Genomic DNA, 22,960 nt, shown 5'->3' with positions numbered 1-22,960 from the left:
TCTGGCCGATGCCAAAGCAGCATGGCGCGACCTCGAACAAGAGGTAAAACAAAAATAAAATCCCAACTATACGTTCACCTCTCACTGTCCTAGAACTTCTACTAACATATGAACTGAGAAGGCTCCCGCAAATAAAGTGTTCAGTTAGCATCTAATAAACCTAAACAGAATAAGTTGCAACTTAAACATATTGCGCGCTTAAGCGTCATCCTGGGTCAATCCCAGAGATAAGCAAGATATAACCTCACAAGATTATATTGCTAAGCAATGCCGGTCAAAACATGAACCATCCACAACTGACATAGACAGCCGTACCTTTACATACTGTGGGTCAGGAGAACAAGGATTTTGCAAAATTAGATATACCCCCCCAATAAAAAAAAATATATATATATAAAAAAAGATATATATATATATATATATATACACATACACACACAGAAACATTTTTCCTTTTTAAGATTAATTAATATATATACATACATACATACACACACATATATACACATATACACATACATACATACATACATATATACACATACACATACACATACACACACACACATACACACATCTACACACCCACCCACACCCACACAAAAAAATGCATATATAAAAATACATATTTAAAAAATATGTATATACATCCATATGCACATATACACATACACACATACAAACATTCATACCCCAGAATAACAATCTACACTGATTTAAAATATACACATACATAATACTAAAATGCTAAGAGAAAATAGTAATAAAGTACAAATAGTAATTATATGTACGCACACCTACACAGACACAAGCACTACAGACGGCTGGTGGGAATCTAGTCCGGAGAGCGGCCCACTGCTAGACAAAGGCAGAACGGCACAAAACATCAACTTGCTAACCAGGTGTCTGCGTCTGCCCCTTCCCAACCATCACCCCTAGTCCCCTACAAGCAATAAATAAATGGTATGGTAATAAGAATAATGTAAGGATTGTAAAATAAATAACAAAACAAAACTGGGGGAATATAAGTATATCCATCCGAAGGTGTCAGTGATCAAACCTGGAAGTAAAACTATGCATCGCTCTGAGCACAGCCGGGATGAAAGTGAATTTAACGTTAAGTGAGAGCTCTGACCACCATCCATCAGCGTCTTACATGTTCGGTAGCCCTTGTTGAGCCCATTTAATAAGGTTTCACCCATTATGGTGTAGTATGGATTCGAGTCCATGAGCAGACCCTAACACACAATGACAAGGCACTCTAACCTGTACGGGGGATTGGCGTATATTCCCGGATAAACCTCTCTGCGTCCAAAACCGAGGGGAGCCAAATCTTCTCACTGGAAGGCGGGGTAACTCTTAGTCTTACAGGGAAGAGCAAGGCTGGGCGTAGATGGAGTAGTAGAGGAGTTTGTAGAGTTTGGTCATGACATCTTTGTAGTCGGCGCAAAGCATCGGGCGCATAATCCTCATAGACACGGAATGGGTGCCCTTTATGTGACAGGTTGCCTCTCATTCGAGCTTCACGCAGGATAAGATCCTTGGTCTTGAAACTGTGACAACAGATGATTACTGGGCGAGGATGTTGGCCCGGTCCAGGCACTGGGATAAGGGAGCGATGTGCACGGTCCAGCTGGGGATCCGAAGCCAAAACATCTGATCCCATTGCATCCTTCAATAGCTTGGCGAAGAAGTCGGTGGGGCGAGAGCCCGCCTCCACCCCCTCTGCAAGACCAACAACGCGAAGGTTATTACGTCTGGATCGGCCCTCCAGGTTCACCACTTTCACAGAAAGCCTCTGCACACTATCCTTCAATGACGTGCATAGCTTCTCTAACTCGTCGATCCTACCAGCGTTGAATTCAGAAGCCTTCTCAAGGTCCACAATACTCTGGCCATGCGAAGCGACCGTTCGAATGATGCTCTCGATTTTGGTGTCCAGTTCAGCAATAGTGGCCTTAAGATTGTCAGCTATAGCAACACGTAGCTCCCCCAAAGCCCGGGTAAGTTCTGTAAGTGTCACGTTGTTGCATGTGCCTCCCGCCATGTCTGTCTCGTTGTTTAGTGGGGAGTAGGCCTCCGCTGTGGATTTATTGTCCTTTGGTCGCTTATTACGCAGCATTTTCATATAAAAAGTTACAATCTTGTATTAGAAAGAAACGTTTGTTGTAATTAGTGCCAATATTTCGCAAAAAAAGTTGCAGGAGCCTCTCACACACAGCCGTTCACTCCAACATGCTAGCTCCGCCCCTCGGGTGTGTCAAATTTTCAGCACAGGAAGATGGCCAAGCCACAAGGTGGAGGCCACAGAGGCTGTGAAGTAAATCATAAACACAGTTCTAACTGACCTATGCACGTAGGACAACAAAACGGTCAACCCAGCCTCCTCACTCAACACGACGTGTAAACACAAACCTGTTCTATCTTTCTTTTAATAACTTTATCTACTTCACCTCAATAAATAAAAAAAAATACAACCATGTTCCTAAAGAAATCATACACATCTGTATTAATATTATGCCCTCACATGAGCTTTAAAGAGAAAGGCAGGCTTCAGTTTCAGTCACAGCTTACATTTGCAATGTTTTGTCAAATCAACAAGAAGTAGGCAAACATCCTGAGTGGAATTTTGTTCAATAGCAGGTGCTTGACATTCATGTAAACCTCTCAGGCCAAGTCTGCAAACCAAGAAACCGATGACATATCTCTGTATGCCTTCCTTACTAAAACACTGATGACAAACAACCACAACAAGCACATTTATAGACATTCTAAAATGTCAGCCTCTTTAACACCTCTCTGTCTTAGTTACTGAAGATACTAACTCTCTCCCACACGCATGCAAGCACATGCGTTCACGCAAAAAGTTGGACCCAAACCCAAATGTACCCGACGACAACCAGACCTAGACCCAATTGAACATTAGTTACAAAAAAAGTATGTTTATCAGCCAAGATGCTCTTCTAGTTAATAAATTCCTTAAGTAAAATAATACAAAAGTCGCCATCAAAATCCGCCAGTTTAAGCCAAAGATACGGCCTTCCACATCTGCAGTGGAAGGTGGCCGAGCTACCGTGATGTTTGTCAGACCATGAGAATCCCCTCCCCCAAAAGGCTTAGACTTTTAGAGTGTTTTTATGAATTGGTCTTTAAAATGTTGGCTAGGCCTTCTATAAGTCAATAAATTCACCTTATTAGCGTAAAATGAATATGCTATGCAAAGCCGTGGTCGGGTCCATCAGCTGTAGTTGTAACCTGATGACCCACCTGGGTCGGGTGGGCCGGTGAAGATCTCTAACACACACACACACACACACACACACACACTTATGTTCCCTCCCCTGTATGGCATTCACTGGAATTACGCCATATAGATTACAGGAACATTTAGAGAAACCACTAGACAGCCACCCTGATCCCAGTAGAGAACTATAAACAAAGCTAGATAATGAAGTGTCAGTTCTTGAGGTAGGGGAGCTGACTTACTGGTATGGTTTTATGTAGTTGTTGGAGAGTTCCCAATGAGTTAGCGTAACATGTAGGGCTGCTCCTCTTACCATCAAGATTAATCAACAGTATGGACGCATGCATTTATAGGTTATGAGACGATCAGGATTGAAGCATTTTTATTTGAAAAGCATGACACATCTGGAGAAAAGTACATTACATTGTTTGAAAAATGTCCCCAACTCTCTCTTTTGTGTTATTATTATGATTGGCAAAGAGGTTGTAACAAGGTAATGACACTCCCATAACCTCTTAGGTCTAAAACCTGCTTTAGGGACTGCATCCACACCCTAATATGAACTCCTTGGTGATAACACTCCTGCAGCAACTCAAGGGAAAGTGACTCACCAACACACTACCCTCAATCTACCTTATGTGTCATGCCAATGAGCACTACTTGCAGGGACATAACTCTGCAGAGTTCAACCAGTCAAACAGGAGACTGAAATGAGATATGATCCAGTCCCCTATTGCTGTGCAGTATGTTAAAGTTTGTTCCGTGGTGAAGTAGTTATGTATGAACAATGGTAGTCAATGATTAGGTCTGGTTAAAGATGTTGACTACACCAGCCTATCTTTAATTAGTAAAGCATAATGCAAGTGTGCTTTAGACAGAAACCAGCCATTCTCTCTTTACTGCCCCCATTGGATATCAAGTAGCAACAGCAGCAAGACTTGACCATACCAAGCTCAGTTTACTTATCAACACATCACACACACAACGAACAATATCCTACCTACATCATACATAACTGAGAAGTGTTGTTTATGCAACGCCTTGCCACGAATTGCCCCATGGATTTGCCGTGCATGGGAAGGATGGAGGAAGTAAAGTCTCAGAGAGGTCACGCTGACAACACACCCACTATCTTCTGTTACCTTCCTGAAATGCTTCGTCTTAACATTAGTCACACAGTAGGGCCCGTTTATCAGAGCCACTCCAAAACGCTGCCACCACATCACAACATATTTTTAGGCCATTGTTCTCCAGGGGAAAATTGAGCGGTGTCCAAGAAAGGTCTAGCTTTTGATGGGAAATGTATTTAGTGGAGACAAAACAAACAACTCAGGGCCTGTCGCTGATAGGGGTTTGAGTTTGGCAACATACTGTTGCTGGAAATATGTTGTTTCTCCCTCCGTTTTTATGGTTAGTGATCCAAACACCATGAATGCAGTCAAGAATGTTGTAAAATGTACACAGGTCTACACAGGTCTGTGTTAGAAAACTGTTCAAAACTCTGGCTAAATCGCAACGTCATGTTCCCATTGATAAGAAGTGCAATAATAGAACAAAAACGACAGAACACAAACATGAAAGAATGCGAACCTTGTATTTTCTGATTTCCAGGAAAGCATTTTATGTGAATATTTGTTTTATAGTGCCGAAATTAACAATAATTTTATAATTTTGTAAGAACCCATATCATCATTGTGATCACATCATCATCACTGGGATTATTATTATTTGACCCTGCTGGTCATTTATGAACATTTGAACATCTTGGCCATGTTCTGTTATAATCACCACCTGGCACAGCCAGAAGAGGACTGGCCACCCCACATAGCCTGGTTCCTCTCTAGGTTTCTTCCTATGTTCTGGCCTTTCTAGGGAGTATTTCCCGAGCCACTGTGCTTCTACACCTGCATTGCCTGCTGTTTGGGGTTTTAGGCTGGGTTTCTGTACAGCACTTTGAGATATCAGCTGATGTAAGAAGGGCTATATAAATAACTTGGATTTGATCATTCATCTTCCAACATCCTAGAGAACCACAAAGGCCCATAACCACCTCTCGTTATATCCCCAGGCAAGACAAGAATCAGTGGGGTGGTTTACAAGAAATCTGGATTAAAGAAGAAATCTGGTAGGGTCTAATTGCTTCAAGAGGATTATCTTTGTGTACATGGAGAGTTTGGTTGGACCCGGTCTTGGTATTTGTTCCCAGCCTGTCATTATGTGATGTCTGTGGGGAGAGGCAAATAGAGGGTGGTCATGCCACTCTCCAAACCCAGATTAAAGGGGACTGTTACAGCCAGAACGGTTGAGAGAGCCCCCTTCTTTTCTCTGGATGAAAACAATTCAATATTATGCATCACTGGTGTGAGTAAGGGAAAGAGAATACTTCTTACACAGGGAATGTGCATAGCATGACCTACATCAACAAATACTACAGTATACTATGGAATAAATACTATTGCATTCAATGTAGTGTTTTTTCTGACTTTACTGTAGTATTCACTGTTGTGTTTTTGCGGACTAAAGTCTGCAAAAACACTACAGTGAATACTGTACTATTTACTTGAGTATAATGTAGTATTTACAGTTGACTACAGCATAAATACTGTAGTAAAAGAAAACTGCAGTACTGTATATAAAATAATAATTAATGTGGTGTTTTTGCAGACTAGTATACTGTAATATTTACTGTAGTGCTTTTGTGGACATTACTGTAGCATTTACTATAGTGTTTTTGTTTTATTATCTTTGAAATACAAGTTGAGGCTTTTATATATATACGGAACACAATATGGTCAATAATTGGCATGAAGGTTTCTCAGTTAGAGGGTGGAACAAATTCTACAGTATAGACCTAAGTATTCTACAGTATACTACAACGTTCTGTAGTAAGTACTACACATGATCGAGGGATACTACAGTGTGTAGTATAGTATTCTACAGTATACTACAACGTTCTGTAGTAAGTACTACACATGATCGAGGGATACTACAGTGTGTAGTATAGTATTCTACAGTATACTACAACGTTCTGTAGTAAGTACTACACATGGTCGAGGGATACTACAGTGTGTAGTATAGTATTCTACAGTATACTACTTAAGAATTCTATAATGAGTAATGTAGTATTCTATAGTAAACTGTATAATTTTTTCATGTGGGATATGACCTGGGAAAATCTAATAGAATGATCAGGTCTTTAATCAAGCTGGTTTTCATCATTTGATAGTCGTTTGATAAGAACAAGAATTTCTTCCATTGCATTTAGATTAAAGAAAGGATGTCAAGCAGCACAGGGAACCACACTGTAACATAGAGCGTTCATACTTATAGTTAGATGACTGTTGCAACTAAGAAGTAATCAGGAATCTTGGTTTTATAGCACCAAAAGGACCACTTCCTCCGATCCATAGAACAAAAACGTAGGCCCTGATTCTGACCCGAGTTAAGCGTAATTGTTGCTGGCAATTTTTATTTGTATTTATGTAACCTTTATTTAACTAGGCAAGTCAGTTAAGAACAAATTCTTATTTACAATGACGGCCTACCCCGGCCAACCCCTAACCACGTTGGGCAAATTGTGCTCCGCTCTATGGGACTACCAAGCACGGCCGGTTGTGATACAGTCTGGAATCGAGCCAGGGTCTGTAGTGATGCCTCTAGCACTGAGATGCAGTGCCTTAGACCACTGCACCACTAGGGAGCCCTATAATCATTAGTAACAGTTGATAATATAAAAAAGACATGTAGGCTAATTAAATCGTTATGGAGCAGAGTGCCGACCAAGCCATAACAGTTTGAAACCAACGCATGGTGCAACACTTGGCTGTGTCATCACAATGGTTCCATGGTTAGTGCAGTTAAAATACAAGGGTATAGCCTACTATTGTACACTATTCTCCCTATTCTCCCAATTGTAATTAAAGGTACACCATATTTAAATGGATGGCTTTTGATAAATGTACTGAAACCCTATTTGAATGACAACTGTTGGCTAGCAAGTGGGAGGGTTTTCAGCGGTTGTATTACATTTATTCAGAGCGTGCAAGGGACCCACGCCTGCAAAGCCGGTTATGCCCCTTCATAACACAAGCCTGAATACCAACTACTGAGAAGTGCTTATGAAAGGTGTGTGTAAGAAAGGCACAATTTCCCAAGTTGGAATTGGGTCCTTAATGCCTATTGATTTCCACAGAGGATGCATTGTTAGATCAAGATGGGATGATATGGTGGGTATATGGCCGGTTGCTCTGAAAGTACATCTGTAATGGCATCCAAGAGGCCATGTTCCAAATATATGCAGTCCAGGCCTGTGATCTTGGTCTTCCGAAGAAGGCACTTCTAATAACATTCAACATCAGTTGCACCTGAAAGCATCTGAAAGCATCTGAAAGCATCTGAAAGCATCTGAAAGCTTCCATGGTCCCCGTCCCTCAACCAAATTCCTGGATACAATTCCCATGAGAAAGACCTCACAGATGAAACCAGATTCAGACCAAATAAGGCTCCTCGCCACAATAAAAATGGGACATACAGTCAGGTCCAAAATGATTGACACACTTGATAAAGATAATCAAAAAAGACTGTATGGAATAATTAATACCAGTACTGAGCTATATTGTAATTTTCCACCTTGAGGAATATATTTTCCTTTGTTAATGATTCAATGGAATCAACCAAAACAACACATTTCTAAAATTATATAAAATATAAAAAAAACAAGGGTCATATTTATTGACAGCCTGGTTTTCAACACTTTTTACACCCTCGGCACTGAGCTTTTTCTCTATAATATTGTATGAGATTGGAGAACACATTGAGAGGGACCATTCAGAGGGATTGGGTTAAATGTGGAAGACGCATTTCAGTTGAATGCATTCAGCTGACTAGGCATCCCCCTTTCATTCCCTTTCCTCTGTACAGAATCTTTCCATATCCTTGATATCATTCGGTCAGCACTTATGGACTGCTCTCTTCAATTTAGACCACATGTTTTCAATGGGGTTTAAGTCCGGAGACTGAAATGGCCATTCCAAAGTGTTGATTTTGTGGTCAATTAACCATTTCTTTGTGGACTTTGTTTTGTGCTTGGGTTTACTGTCTTGCTGGAAGATCCACTTGTGGCCAAGTTTCAGCCTCCTGGCAGAGGCAACCAGGTTTTTGGCTAAAATGTCCTGGTACTGGGTAGAGTTCACGATACCTTTGACCTTAACAAGGGCCCCAGGACCAGTGGAAGCAGAATAGCCCTATAAGATCAAATATCCACCACCATATTTCACAGTAGGTATGAAGTTCTTATCTGCGTATGCTTTTTTCTTTCAACGCCAAACCTACCACTGCTTTTCGGGGCCAAAATCTGCATTTTTTCTCATCTCACTGTAGCACCCAGTTCCAATCCAAGTGCCAATGCCGTTTAACAAACTCCAGGTTGTTTCCGTTTGATGTTTGCTCTCAATAAAACCTTTTATTCTGGCGACCCTTCCAAAGAGCCTGTTGGCATGGAGGTGGTGTTTTATTGTAGATTTAGAGACTTTCGGCTCGATTCAATCCGTATCGCGGAAGTTCAGTGTTAAGGTGTGATTGAAATATACAGAAACCCTGCACATGTCGGCTCAATCGGAAATGACCTTTAAGTGTCTATTGTGCAACCTGTAACACTTCAGTCATTTTTGCTCATCTTTATCAAGGGTGTCGATCATTTCGAACCTGACTGTATATTAAATGCTACTCATCGCTGTAGACCTCTGAAGAAGTCTAAGGAGACTTTTGCTTTGAAAATCAAAGGAGTCTTTTTGTAAGGTTGGGACACAAATGACGTAATTAAAAGTAAAAAAACGGTCCTGTACATGTGGTTTTTGAAAGGAACGCAGAAATGTGCTTCTCACACACTAGATTGAGTCTGCTCACTGCAATGTTGTGACTTGGGAGGAGGTTTGTCAAAGTGCAAAATATACATTATCCCTCTCGGTCTCTTCCTCTTTCTCGCTCTCTCTACCGCACCTGCTGTCTCCACCTCTAAATGCTCCTCAATGGAAAACCAACTGACATTAACTCCCGGGGTGCTGACCTCTTGCACCCACTACAACCTCTGTAATTATTATGTGACCCTGCTGGTCATCTATGAACGTTTGAACATCTTGAAGAACAATCTGGCCTTAATGGCCATGTACTCTTATAATCTCCACCCGGCACAGCCAGAAGAGGACTGGCCACCCCTCAGAGCCTGGTTCCTCTCTAGGTTTCTTCCTTGGTTCCTGCCTTTCTAGGGCGTTTTTCGTAGCCAGCATACTTCTACATTGCTTTCTGTTCGGGGGTTTGAGCCAGTGTTTCTGTGTAACCACTTCGTGGCATCCGCTGATGTAAAAAGGGCATTATAAATACATTTGGTTGATTGATGTATTTGTGGTGTAGCCCTTTGAAGATTCCTTGTCTTGAAGTGAAGCCACATTTTGAGAGAAAGTGTTACCACCACTCTCTGCCACCCTCACCCTCAAAGTCAATGATATTCTATCTGATGAAAGAGCAGCACAAAATGATACGGTTGCTCTTCCTCAGCATTGTCCATTGTTCCCTTTATTTTCTCTCTCTATCTCCCACCTCCCCTTTCAATTCAATTCAATTCAATTCAATGGGCTTTATTGGCATGGGAAACACATGTTCACATTGTCAAAGCAAGTGTAGTAGATAATATACAAAAGTGAAATAAACAATAAAAATGAACAGTAAACATTACACTCACAGACGTTCCAAAATAATAAAGACATTGCAAATGTCATGTTATGTATATATACAGTGTTGTAACGATGTACAAATGGTTAAATTACAAAAGGGAAAAGTATTTATCTCCTTTCCCTTATCCCTTCCCACATGAAGCCACCATTGGCTCTCTACAGCTGAAAAACACTAGTGTGCGACGTCTAAATGTGTCCTCTGTCTCTATCGGAGCGTGGTCAGTGTAGATGTGTGGATGCACCAGGGTGTGAGAGAGAGCCTGTTTGGTGGTGTTTTGGGGTGTTCCATACAAGGCAGGAAGCAGCACTCATCCTGTACCACCTTCTGCTCTTAGTTCGGGCAGGAAATACCATGGCAACCCACCGCTGATAAGACCAAGGAGCTGAGGGACGGCCACATGGTAAACAATAGAGAGAGAAACTATACACTGTGTGTGTGTGTGTGTGTGTGTGTGTGTGTGAGAGAGAGAGAGAGAGAGCAGGAATCTATGTACAGTATCTATAGAGTAGGAATAGAGTGCATGTTCGTGTGAGCAGAAAGTAAGAATACCATATCTGTTTGAGCAGGAATACAGGGTGCGTTTGTGTTTCTGTGGTCCATTTGTGTGAGTATGTGTGCGTTCGTGCATGCGTGTGTATGTGTGCACGTATCTGCAGAGTTTGTGGAACGCGTGCTTACGTGCTTTTTGCATTACTATGTGTTTGCGGCAGAATGGACCACATGTTATTGGGTGTGTACAAGTCTTGATCAATATCAGTATAACTACCCATACGGTCAGCCAGCAGAGCAGACGTGTTCTCTTGACTCAGTGGAAAGAGCGGATGCTGTTAAAATGGCTAATATCGGTGACGTCAATAGACCAAATGGAAATCATTTAACGCCTCATTCCTTGGGTTTTCCTCAAGTGGAGCAGCCATTTCCCCTCGCTGCTTAGCAAATTGACCGTGACTGTGAACATGCATTCACATAATATGCACATTCCTTCACCTTATGGAAACGGGTGCAGCTCTAAGTCTGTGCATTGCTTTGATTAGGAAGGGAAAACCGGCACCTTTCATTTCACCGCACGCAAGAGACATTTGCCTCTTAAATTACCAGACTGATTACCTCTAGCAAACATTTAAAGGTGAATGTGTTCAGTGAAAATGGAGGAAAACGCAACTTCTAGAGGACCTATCATCCTTCCACTTCCTCCTCTCTACCTTCTCTTCCTCTGTATCGCTGCTAAATATACTTTATCACACGAAAATGTCAATAACCTGCCTGTAACCCTAGGAAATTGTTTCCACCTTCTCCTCCCTCGCTTTGAAAAGAAGGTTTGACGATATCCACTCCTCATTCACTCAGCCCCACTGAGCCCACTGGTTCCACTCACACATAATTACCCTACGCCCTGATCTCTTTCTCCCTTCTCTCTCCACATGTGACTAGACCATGGTACTTGGCGATGGAGCTGCAAGAGGAACTGCCCCTCCCTATCTTTAGGCTCATACCTTACACCCCAACCCGAGCACTCTGTTCTGCCACCTCTCGTCTCTTGGCCCTTACACCCCTACTTACTATGACTGTGATATGTGGTTGTCCCACCTAGCTATCTTAAGATCAATGCACTAATTGTAAGTCACTCTGGATAATGACTAAAATGTAAATGTAATAATTGAAACCTGAAAAGTATTTTGGCGGAAAACAGCGTTTAATGCGCTAAAGCACTAACCACACAACTTCCTTAAATAATGTTTTCATTTGGACACAAGGGCATACATTTTATGTTACTCATCAATTCTAATGAAGGCTGAATTCAATATGCCTTAGGAGTCAGTGCTCTTTAGAGATTTCTACGGCATTATCCAAAGATGGCCTGCCAAGCTTTCTCGCTGTGAGGTATTTTCTCACTCAGAACACTCCCACCTATTCCCACCCTATTTCTCTGGACAGGGAGATGATTTGGATGTATTAGGAAATCTGACTTAGACAGCACGGTCCAGCTCAGCTCGATTGCCATGAAGACTGTGAGGTGCAGCACCAGTTCTTTGAGTTATATCTCAAGTTCAAAATCTGAATTATGGTTTGTCTCAAGTGAGTTATAATCATTTGGTTGAATGCTTTGACAAATTAACAGTTTGCTGTGTGTTTTCCCACCGTAGTCAGAGCTCATAAAAACAACATGAAGAAAAAATTGCTTGCAATCACATAGTACTAGTATTTCAAAATGTTGATATTAGAATAAGAGTAGGATTTACAGTAAAATGAAACAGATAGTCAAACAGACATAGCCAGGATTAAATGAAACAGAGAAACACACATCTTACCTGTCAGATAACTACCAATACTCAGCATTTTAAATTCAATTTCCTGTCAATGTATCCAAGTCCTTCTGAATGTGATTACACCCACCCTTATATGGATGAAGGAAAAGAGATGAGGTATAAGGAATTAGTGATGGGAGGGAGAAACACTGTTCATCACATGCTAACAAATGGGCCTCAGATGTTAGCAGCTGCCGGGGGAACAATAGTAATATTGTTTGTGATGTGTTGCCTTGTCCCTTTAGTTGGAATAAAAACAGGCTTCGGCCTGATGTAGGCCTCAAATAAAATATTGTATTTGTCACATGCCAAATTCAACGGGTATAGCCCTTCCCAACGATGTAGAGTTAACAAATAATAATACAAAGAAAAATAGTAAAACAAGAAGAATAAAATACACTAGAATGGAGCTAAAACAGGAAGTACTAGTACCAGATCAATGTGAGGCTATATACAGGGAGTACCAATACCAGATCAATGTGGAGCTATATACAGGGAGTACCAGTACTAGATCAATGTGGAGCTATATACAGGGAGTACCAGTACCAGATCAATGTGGAGCTATATACAGGGAGTGCCAGATCAATATGGAGCTATATACAGGGAGTACCAGATCAACGTGGAGCTATATAGAGGGAGTACCAGTACCAGATCAATGTGGAGCTATATACAGGGAGTACCAGATCAATATGGAGCTATATGCAGGGAGTACCAGATCAACGTGGAGCTATATAGAGGGAGTACCAGTACCAGATCAATGTGGAGCTATATACAGGGAGTACCAGATCAATATGGAGCTATATACAGGGAGTACCAGATCAATGTGGAGCTATATACAGGGAGTACCAGATCAATATGGAGCATATAGGTTCTTAAATTATACTTTTAAAAAATTATAATAATTTGCACGATTAAACTGTGCTATAAGGTTAGCAAGTGTTGTATAGGCTCACTTTTTAAAGTATTCCAGGTCTCAATTTTTTTTTATTTTTAAGAACTAACTTGATGGTTTATTGACTTTATTGTATATAACAGGGAGTACCAGTACCAGATCAATGTGGAGCTATATACAGGGAGTACCAGATCAATGTGAGGCTATATACAGGGAGTACCAGTACCAGATCAATGTGGAGCTATATACAGGGAGTACCAGATCAATGTGGAGCTATATACAGGGAGAACCAGATCAATGTGGCGCTATATACAGGGAGTACCAGTACCAGATCAATGTGGAGCTATATACAGGGAGTACCAGATCAATGTGAAGCTATATACAAGGAGTACTAGTACCAGATCAATGTGGAGCTATATACAGGGAGTACCAATACCAGATCAATGTGGAGCTATATACAGGGAGTACCAGTACCAGATCAATGTGGAGCTATATACAGGGAGTACCAGATCAACGTGGAGCTATATACAGGGAGTACCAGTACCAGATCAATGTGCAGCTATATACAGGGAGTACCAGATCAATATGGTATATACTAGTATTTTGTCCCCAATAGAAATGAATGGTAAATAATGTATTGTGTCATTTTGGAGTCACTTGTATTGTAAATAAGAATATAATATGTTTCTAAATAGTTATACTGTAATGTGGATGCTACAATGATTACAGATAGTCCTGAATTAATCGTGAATAATGATGAGTGAGAAAATTACAGATGAACAAATATCATCCCTCCAAGACATGCTAACCTCTCACCATACATTAACAGGGGAGGTTAGCATCCCTCCAAGACATGCTAACCTCTCACCATACATTAACAGGGGAGGTTAGCATCCCTCCAAGACATGCTAACCTCTCACCATACATTAACAGGGGAGGTTAGCATCCCTCCAAGACATGCTAACCTCTCACCATACATTAACAGGGGAGGTTAGCATCCCTCCAAGACATGCTAACCTCTCACCATACATTAACAGGGGAGGTTAGCATCCCTCCAAGACATGCTAACCTCTCACCATACATTAACAGGGGAGGTTAGCATCCCTCCAAGACATGCTAACCTCTCACCATACATTAACAGGGGAGGTTAGCATACCCCCAAGACATGCTAACCTCTCACCATACATTAACAGGGGAGGTTAGCATCCCTCCAAGACATGCTAACCTCTCACCATACATTAACAGGGGAGGTTTACATTTTGTGGGGAGTAGGATATTTGTGCATCTTTAACTTTGACTGTATGGCCTCTCTCGGGCGGGGCAACAAGTGCTGTAATTTCTAAACGGTTCACTCAATATGGATGAAAATAACCTCAAATTTAAGCTGACAGTCTGCACTTTAACCTCATAGTCAAATCCAAAGTGCTAGAGTACAGGGCCAATATTACAAAGAACGTGTCACTGTCCCAATATTTTTGAAGCACACTGTACATGAAGGCAGGACAGGTAATAATACGAGTAAAATAAATAACAGAGTAGCTCTGGTCTCTCTAAAGGGTATTTATTTCTGTCATCCACTAACAAAAATAGTGTGGCTTTATCTATATGTTATTGTTAATCCAAGATGATAATTATATCCAGTTTTTGCACTAAATCGTAACTCTATTAATTTACTTCAGGCCTACTTTCCTTTGAAACAATTTCACTCCTTATAGGCTTAAAGCTTTCTTTGTACTCCATCCATCCATCCATTGTACTCCATCCGACTTTAAGTTGCCCTCCTAAAATGTACTTAAAAAAAAAACAATATTCAAGTTTTAGAGGGGCTTTTAGCACAGATCACAGTTAATATATCTATTCAGCATATTTATTCTGTCTAGGCCATTGTGTGTTCCACTAAAAAGCCCTTTTTTTATCACAGCAGTCAATTTTTATTTGCCCCGCCTGAGAGAGGCCATGTCCTGAACATCTGCACAGGAAATGGACCACACTGCATCTATTTCCAGGAGCTCTGGCATAACCTTATGGTCCAGTCTCGTTAAAACCCACTGCCATTACGGCTCGCTCTCTGGCGCTCCACCAGCCCCAGTTGCAGCCCAGGCCCTTTGTTTTTAGTGCATCTGGTGGATCAGATGACTTTCCTCTCCTCCAGGCTGACCTCGGCGCAGAGGTATTGTTTGAGGTGAATGGGGCGAACGTGTTATATCTGATAAGATGGATTCGAGTGCGAGTAAGCGTCGGCCCATCTGGGCTTATCACGCTGAGATTTTCCAACTGACCCGTCTCGAGCCATGTGATTCGACCACTGGGCAAGCTCCTAGAACAATGATAATAGTTGCTGTGTGCTCGTGGATTGTTTCATTGTATTCACAGGAAGAATGCAGCAGCTCTCCAATGGAAAGTGAATGTGTGGTCAACCCAAAATAAGCCCCACCATTACAGGGCCTGCACTTTACACATTATGGTATTGTACTGGTCCAACGGCACGCTGTGGTGGGAGGAAGGCGAGCTAAACCTCTAAAGACTAAGCTATAGAGCTAAGAATGCACACATATTTCACTAATTTCAAAGAATGTCAGATTAGAATCAGACCTTAATTAAAACTTGGCTTTAAGAGCTTTGACAGGTTGATGCTGCTGTACATGCATGCTAATGGGGTTCCTGTACTTACTTTAGGGAGATGGTAGACTACAGTTTCATATGAGAATCAGATTCCAGTATATACAACAGCTGTCAAAAAAAGACAAATAACTTGGGTCCTCGCCCTCAAATCGCAAAATATCTTACTCTAGGCTAAAGTACCACTGCCTAAGGACACACATATCCCAAAAACAAAAGAGTTTGATTTGAAATAGGAACAACTCCAACCCATCCCCTCTCCTGATGAGTTTTAAACCCCCAGGTGTGTTGACCAATGCAGTTGCAGCAGCAGTATCACCACCAGCCATATTCAACCTCCTCTCCCAGTCATTCCTACGTGGCTGGATTGAGTGGATGTGCGGAATGTTCTGGCGACGTCATTAGCCGCAGCTCTCTTCGCCTCCTCCGTGTTGGCCCTCGCCTGCTGTACGTGTTAATGTTTACCACTGTGTACTCTTGTTGTCGAGAGGGGTGCCATGGCAACCGGGCCCCAATTCGCAGGCCTATGGTGTCTGGAGACACAGTCAGACAGAGGGAAAAGCTATAAGTGTTAAAACGCCAGGCCAGGCAGCCAGCCGAAAGTAGTCCAGGGAAGTGAAATACGAGAGCCAACACTGATGGAGAGTGGGCAAGCCGTTACCATAGCGCACTGTTGATCTTGGCTGGTGCTTCTCCTTGCTGTGACGGAGTTAAGGCCAGGCTTAAGAGCCCATCATTAGCGCTTTACTTTGAGCCGCAACAGAATGTTTCTTGCAAGGCAGAATTAGCTCAAACTGACATAGACTTTATTAATGAAATGTAAGGACACATTTCATTCACTGTAGTGTAATGAAAAACACAGCTCATCAGTCATAGCAACCCATAGATGTTTCAAATAGTGTTGAACAGATGTGCCTGGCTCTGGCTCCATCCCTGGAGCGGGCAGCAGAGAGAATGCAACATGGCTGGGTTCAGATGGCTTTCCCTTCACCACCTGTGAGATCATTGTGTAATGTTTAGATTGTCGTAAGGCACAATGTGTTAGGCCCTTACCAATACAACATAGCACAACCCACTTATCCCTGTGGTACAGTGGGTCTGGGCCCCTTTGTCAACCCTAGATGTGAGCCTCAGCCTCACAATGTGGAAAGCACTAAAAACAGGACTGAGAGTCTGTGCGCCTAGTGTACTATACAGATCCCATGTCAGTTTGTGAGAGGGTCCTGCGACGTGTTGCAGCATCTCCAGGCTAATCTCCTCTGACGGTTGTTTTGCAGCGTTGTGTCGTCGCCCGTAGCCGCGCAGAACCTCTGCTTCCCTGGCACTACCTCCACATGTGGGAACATTTAAGTCCCAGGCCCCCCTCCTGCCCCACCCCGGCAGGCAGATCCAGGCCCCAGTCACCTATGTCTGCCGGGTTCCTTTGCAGTTCAACCACGGGTTAGCCTACCGTAGCCATAACATGTGTAATGTACCGTGACACCGGGAGGAAGAAAAAAAAGAGGGGGAAATGCTGCTGGACTGAATTCAAGGAGGCACAATATCAAGATGGTCCAGACTATAAGTGTTTGCATACGTCTCAGTCTTCCCAGGAAGTGGCCACCGTTGACCCAGAATAAACAACAGTCATTCTCCTCTGCCCTCTAGCCCACAGAGTCAGTTCCCCCCTGGGGACTCTTAATTCAAAGGGCCAGGGGTCTCACTCAGCCACTGCAGATCTTTAAAAGGGACTGCCGGAGCGGTTCCACAGTATTTTTTTGCATGGCATTTCACCCCATGGCCAGTCCCCATCCACCGTACATTGTTACTGTTACTGGCGAGGGCATGACATTTACCGTATACGCAGCACTCTTTCACTACGTTCCCACAACACACGTCTTAATGAGGGCACAAGGTTAGAACTGGCAGAAGACAAGCTGGAAAACAGACGCTGTGAGCCCTGAATTGGAGCTGAGAAATAGGAGGTGAAGAGTGCAGGTACTGTAGCTACAGTGGAAGAAAAAGTGACCCTCAACAATGCAGCATAGCTCCTGAGTTGTTTTGTTTTGTCTTTCAGAGCATTCACTATGCACTATTTTCATCCTGTAATAAACCTTTATACATTTTTTGGGGGGAGGGGGGTTGTGTGAACGCAGACTACCTTATTTAACGTGTTAAAGTATCTTAACGCATCTGAGCCACATAATAATACAATATCTGCAAAGTTCTAATTCTTCGGCACGTCCTTCCCTCAAACAGTGGGAAGCAGTGGTGTGAAGCCTTCAGGGAGCTCTCTCAAATAACAATAACAACACTCAAAAAACAATCCTGCAAATCTTAAGGGGCCACACTTCGGCCCCTCCAGCCAGTGTGGTCCTCTGTCCGTTCTCAGATCTGTGTTCCTGCACCTATAGACTGTTACTCAGATGGCCTAGCTACAGTATATCACTGAGGTCTGTGTAGCCATGTCTATATCTGCGAGTTCTAATGTTTCAAAATGACTGAGGATAAATTCATAAATCTCTAAGCTGTATATCTCTGGGTAAACTGCTTGTTTGAGCATAAATGCTGTCCTACCCCTCTTCTCCTCCCTTTCTCCTCCTTTTCCCTCTTTATTGCGGAGGCTCGCGTGGGATGAGGATGGTTTACATGCTGCTAGGAAGAGAGTGGATAAGAGGATCTGAGGGTTGTTATTAAAAAAATCGCTGTGTTTGTTCCTGCTGCCAACTAGAGGATCCTGGTGCGTACAGTGCCTTCAGAAAGTATTCACACCCCTTGAATTTTTCCACATTTAGTTGTGGTATAGCCTGAATTCAAAATGTATTAAATTGCGATTTTGTGTCACTGGCCCACACACAATACCCCATAATGTCCAAGTGGAATTATGTTTTTAGAAATGTTGAGTCATTAAGTATTCAACCCCTTGTTATGGCAGGCATAAATAAGTTCAGGAGGGAAAAAATGCTTAACAAGTCACATAATAAGTTGCACGGACTCACTCTGTGTTCAATAATAGTGTTTAACATCATTTTTGAATGACTACCTCATCTCTGTACCCCACACATAAGGTTCCTCAGTCGAGCAATGCATTTCAAACACAGATTCAACCACAAAGACCAGGGAGGTTTTCCAATGCCTCGCAAAGAAGGGCACCTGTCGGTAAGAAAAGCAGACATTGAATGTCCGTCCATTTGATCAAGGTGAAGTTATTAATGACACTTTGGATGGTGTATAAATACACACAGTCGCTACAACGATACAGGCGTCCTTCCTAACTCAGTTGCCGGAGAGGAAGGAAACCACTCAGGGATTTCACCATGAGGCCAACGGTGACTTTATAATGGCTGTGATAGGAGAAAACTGAGGATGGACCAACAACATTGTAGTTACTCCACAATACTAACCTAAATGACAGAGGGAAAAGAAGAAAGCCTGTACAGAATAACACATATCCCAAACATGCATCCTGTTTGCAATAAGGCACTAAAGTAAAACAGGAAAATATGTGGCAAAGAAATTAACTTCATGTTCTGAATCCAAAGTATTATGTTTGGGGCATATCGAACACAACACATCACTGAGCACCACTCTTTGTATTTTCAAGCATTGTGGTGGTGGCATCATGTTATGGATATGTTAGTCATCGGCAAGGACTAAGGAGCTTTTTAGGATGAAAATAAATGGAATGGATCTAAGCAAAGGCAAACTCATAGAGGAAAACCTGGTCGTCTGCTTCCAGTTGACACTGGAAGACAAATTCACCTTTCAGCAGGACATTAACCTCAAACACAAGGCCAGATATACACTGGAGTTGCTTACCAAGATGACATTGAAGTGGAGTCAGTCAAAGTGTGAGAATAGCTATTGGATGTCCATTGGGTGACTAGTTGGCCAGAGAACCCAAGCTCTCTGCCTGCCTGCTTGCCTGCCTGCCCTCAATGCCAGTTAATGTTGGCAGTCAGGTCTCCTCTGCTCTGGGACAGGGAGTGATGAGGAAGCCCAAACTACACCACGGAGACCAGAACATCTGAGCATAATGGAGCAGATAACTGTTCTCTTAACAAGGTTAATAAGGGCAATAGCCTTAAAGATTTGAGGTCAATGGCAAATAAGTATTGTGGACTTGCGAGCATAATAGTACTATGGTTTACTTTAAGACCTTAATTCAGACGTCCAAAGTGATCAATGAGTCCAGTGATGTGTACACTCTCTAGGAGGAAGATGGTGGAGTTGTTTAGCAGTCCATACATTCAGACTGTATTGGCAAAACAAAGAACTGACAGTTTGAGTTCCTTCTTGTGCAGATTCAGACGCTTGCCATCAACCCCTGAGCAACGGCGAACGACAGTAATTCTTTCCCCATTTCTCTGCACCAGCGGAGGGCAACTAGCCTTTGCTAAGGGAAACACCACAAGGGGACGCTAACGTAAACGCAACAAGCAACATTGGCTCGTATTTAATCATTCATTTGTGTCTATTTCACAATGAAATGTGATAGTGTGTTGAGTGTTCACATCCTCAATAATCACCTATTGCCATCTGTGTATTGAGAGCAGCAAAAGGCCCTTGGCGCACAGTACAACCTCGGGACTAGAAAAGCCTTGTGTGCAGCATGGCTCCCACGAGATTCAATTGTTCCACTAATGTCATTGTGAACTTCAATGTGGCTGGCCCTGCTCCCAATTCCTGCGATACAATGATAGCAATTCATCACGGGAATATTGAAACTGAGAGAGCTGTCTGATTTAAAGCCACGGGCAGCGTGAGTTATTTGGCGCTGTTGAAGGGGGCCTCGTATTTTCATTGTTCGACGTTGGCGTGACAGCGTGTTATTTATTTGTCCTCCTGTCTTGTCCTTCGGTCTCGGTGGCAGCGTTCGTTCTCACCCTGTTTATCAATTAGACCCCACCGCAGTCCTTTGACAAGGCTCATTCTGTGGGCAGAACAATGCGCAGTCAGACTCGAGCCCTATTGTCTAATTGTTTAAGCTAGCAGCGTGTCTAGACAAGGTTATTTACGCGATACTGCCTCACCAATAGAGGTTAATATGACACAACTAAATTCTGCACTAATTCAATCCATTGAATTAAAATTAGCATAGCGCTGTGTACTGTATATGCAAGCTTGGTTGGCTACACTGCACCTACTCCTAAACACAAGAAAATAGCTGCTAACACAATGAGAGCCAAACCCCATATCATCCTGTGTCTCTTGTGGTGGTCTGTTAGTTTTGGTTGTGGCATTAGATTCCCTCGTAATTTGCTCTCTTACTGGAAAATCAGCTTATTTGGGAGCACCGGGTGCAAGTCAGTTGTGTGCTGAGTAATCACAGATTCTTGATTGAATTTCCACTGATGTGCACCTGGAAGACTAGGGTCATTAGATTCCCGTCTGAACCCAATTGTACAGCTTCCCTTATTCCATTAAGCTGTGTGTAAATCAATTGTGCTCAACTAGCCGCAACACAAAAACAGCAAAACAAGAATCCCCTATTCCCCTAGCTTGCCCCATTCTCCATTGAACAGAAGACCATAGGCAGGCACAGACAGAATGCCAAGCTTGTAGAATAGGTTCTGGAAGGCTATTGACGCTGGCTCACTATTTGGGCTGAGAAGTATCCCAGTTTTAAAGTGCAGTAGTTACTACTTTGTACAGCAGAAGGCACTGTTCTGCACACATAAGGACTCAAGAGAACAGCTGTGTTCATCATGATCATATACACATAGCTGGTACGTATTCCTAGAAGTCAGGAGTAGTTTTTGACTTTCTTTTTCCCTCACAAACGACTACCAAACCATGGTAGGCTTATCACATGAAGGCAATCCCCCCAAAACAAGGTCATCTAACAGTTTCATAGTGACACGTACCTTTAATTATTCAGGAGATGAATGGTAAGTCACGTCATTCTCGCTCAGTGGCGATTTCCTTTCAGTTGATTCCAGTCCCTCCCCTGATGCATCCTCCTCAGCGAGATAACATCTGTGTTTGTCTGCTGCACCCTTGTGGTGTTTGGCTGGAAGGAACATCCCTCCTGTGCACCAGACAAGAGTAGACTACACCGCAGGGCAATTTTGATATTTTTGCCAGTGTTGGTCTTGCGACCAATCAGATCAGACCTTTTGCCAATAATTGGGCAAAAGATCAGAATTGTGTAAACACAGCCAGTATCTAACAAATGCAAACTAATATATAGAGTAAAATGGACTGTAAACTATAAGTATCTCACCTTATATTTTGAGTTTACACATAAACAAAGCGGATTGGAACATCTGTGAATGCAGGCCCAAAGGAGGGCGCCACACTCCCATTCTCTTTCTCTATTATCTAACACATATCAGCCAATTCTTCTCTATCAAGACATCCTTTGTCTTGAGAGGCCTTGAGCTATTAGACATCTTGGCTCAAAACTCCTTGATGAAAAAGGAAACTTGCCTACAATGCTCGTGTCTTTGGCAGTGTATGTCCCTAGGAGGTGACTAGGACAGACATCAATTGGCCTTAATGAGAGTGAAGAGCCTGATTGGCCGGCATTGATTCCTTTCCCTGAAGCCGGCTTCTCTGCCTTTGATTATGACCACTTCACGCCCAGTCAGGCAGGTGCTCTTTTCTATGGGGAAAATCATTGATACTGTAAGTGTTAACTCCATTTCTGAGGCCTGTAATTATGGGAAGATGTGTTGGCTGGAGGTCACCTGACATGGTAGGTGGCAGACTTGGGGCTCCCGAGTGGTGCAGCGGTCTAAGACACTGCATCTCAGTGCTAGAGGTGTCACTACAGACAACCTAGTTTGAATCCAGACTGTATCACAACCGGCAGTGATTGGGAGTCCCATAGGGCGGCGCACAATTGGCCCAGCGTCGTCCGGGTTTGGCCGGTGTAGGCCATCATTGTAAGTAAGAATTAGTTCTTATCTGAGTTGCCTGGTTAAATAAAGGTTAAATAAAAAATACAATTAAAAATTAGAAGGAAGTGATTTAGATGTAGGCAATGTATTTAATACTTCAATCGGACCACACCGCATTGCACACAATTCTATATGGAATACTAGTATTGGGGCTAAGAAGCAGGTGTATTGGTATGGGAGGGGTGAGGTTTTATTACAGGAGATTGGGTAGAGTTAGTAGTTGACAATATGGTGTCTACCACTAGCACTAAAAGAGGCATGTGTATTGGTATGGGAGGGGAGGGGT

The 22,960-nt window shown here is 42.6% G+C and overlaps 1 protein-coding gene across 1 annotated transcript in view; it reads right to left on the bottom strand.

Moving 5' to 3' along the window:
• Window positions 1-21,710, bottom strand: part of LOC110496033 (TGF-beta receptor type-2) — a 56,287-nt gene extending 34,577 nt beyond the window's left edge. The window contains exon 1 of the mRNA XM_021571664.3: window positions 21,637-21,710. The gene's annotated coding sequence lies outside the window, so the exon portion shown is untranslated. The remainder of the gene's footprint in view (window positions 1-21,636) is intronic.
• Between the last annotated feature and the right edge of the window lie 1,250 nt (window positions 21,711-22,960).

Source organism: Oncorhynchus mykiss, chromosome 18 (assembly GCF_057628025.1).
Source record: "Oncorhynchus mykiss isolate SJ-2025 chromosome 18, ASM5762802v1, whole genome shotgun sequence".
Classification (NCBI taxonomy): domain Eukaryota; kingdom Metazoa; phylum Chordata; class Actinopteri; order Salmoniformes; family Salmonidae; genus Oncorhynchus; species Oncorhynchus mykiss.
Note: the sequence above shows the minus strand (reverse complement) of the source record. Positions and strands in the feature narration are given on the sequence as shown.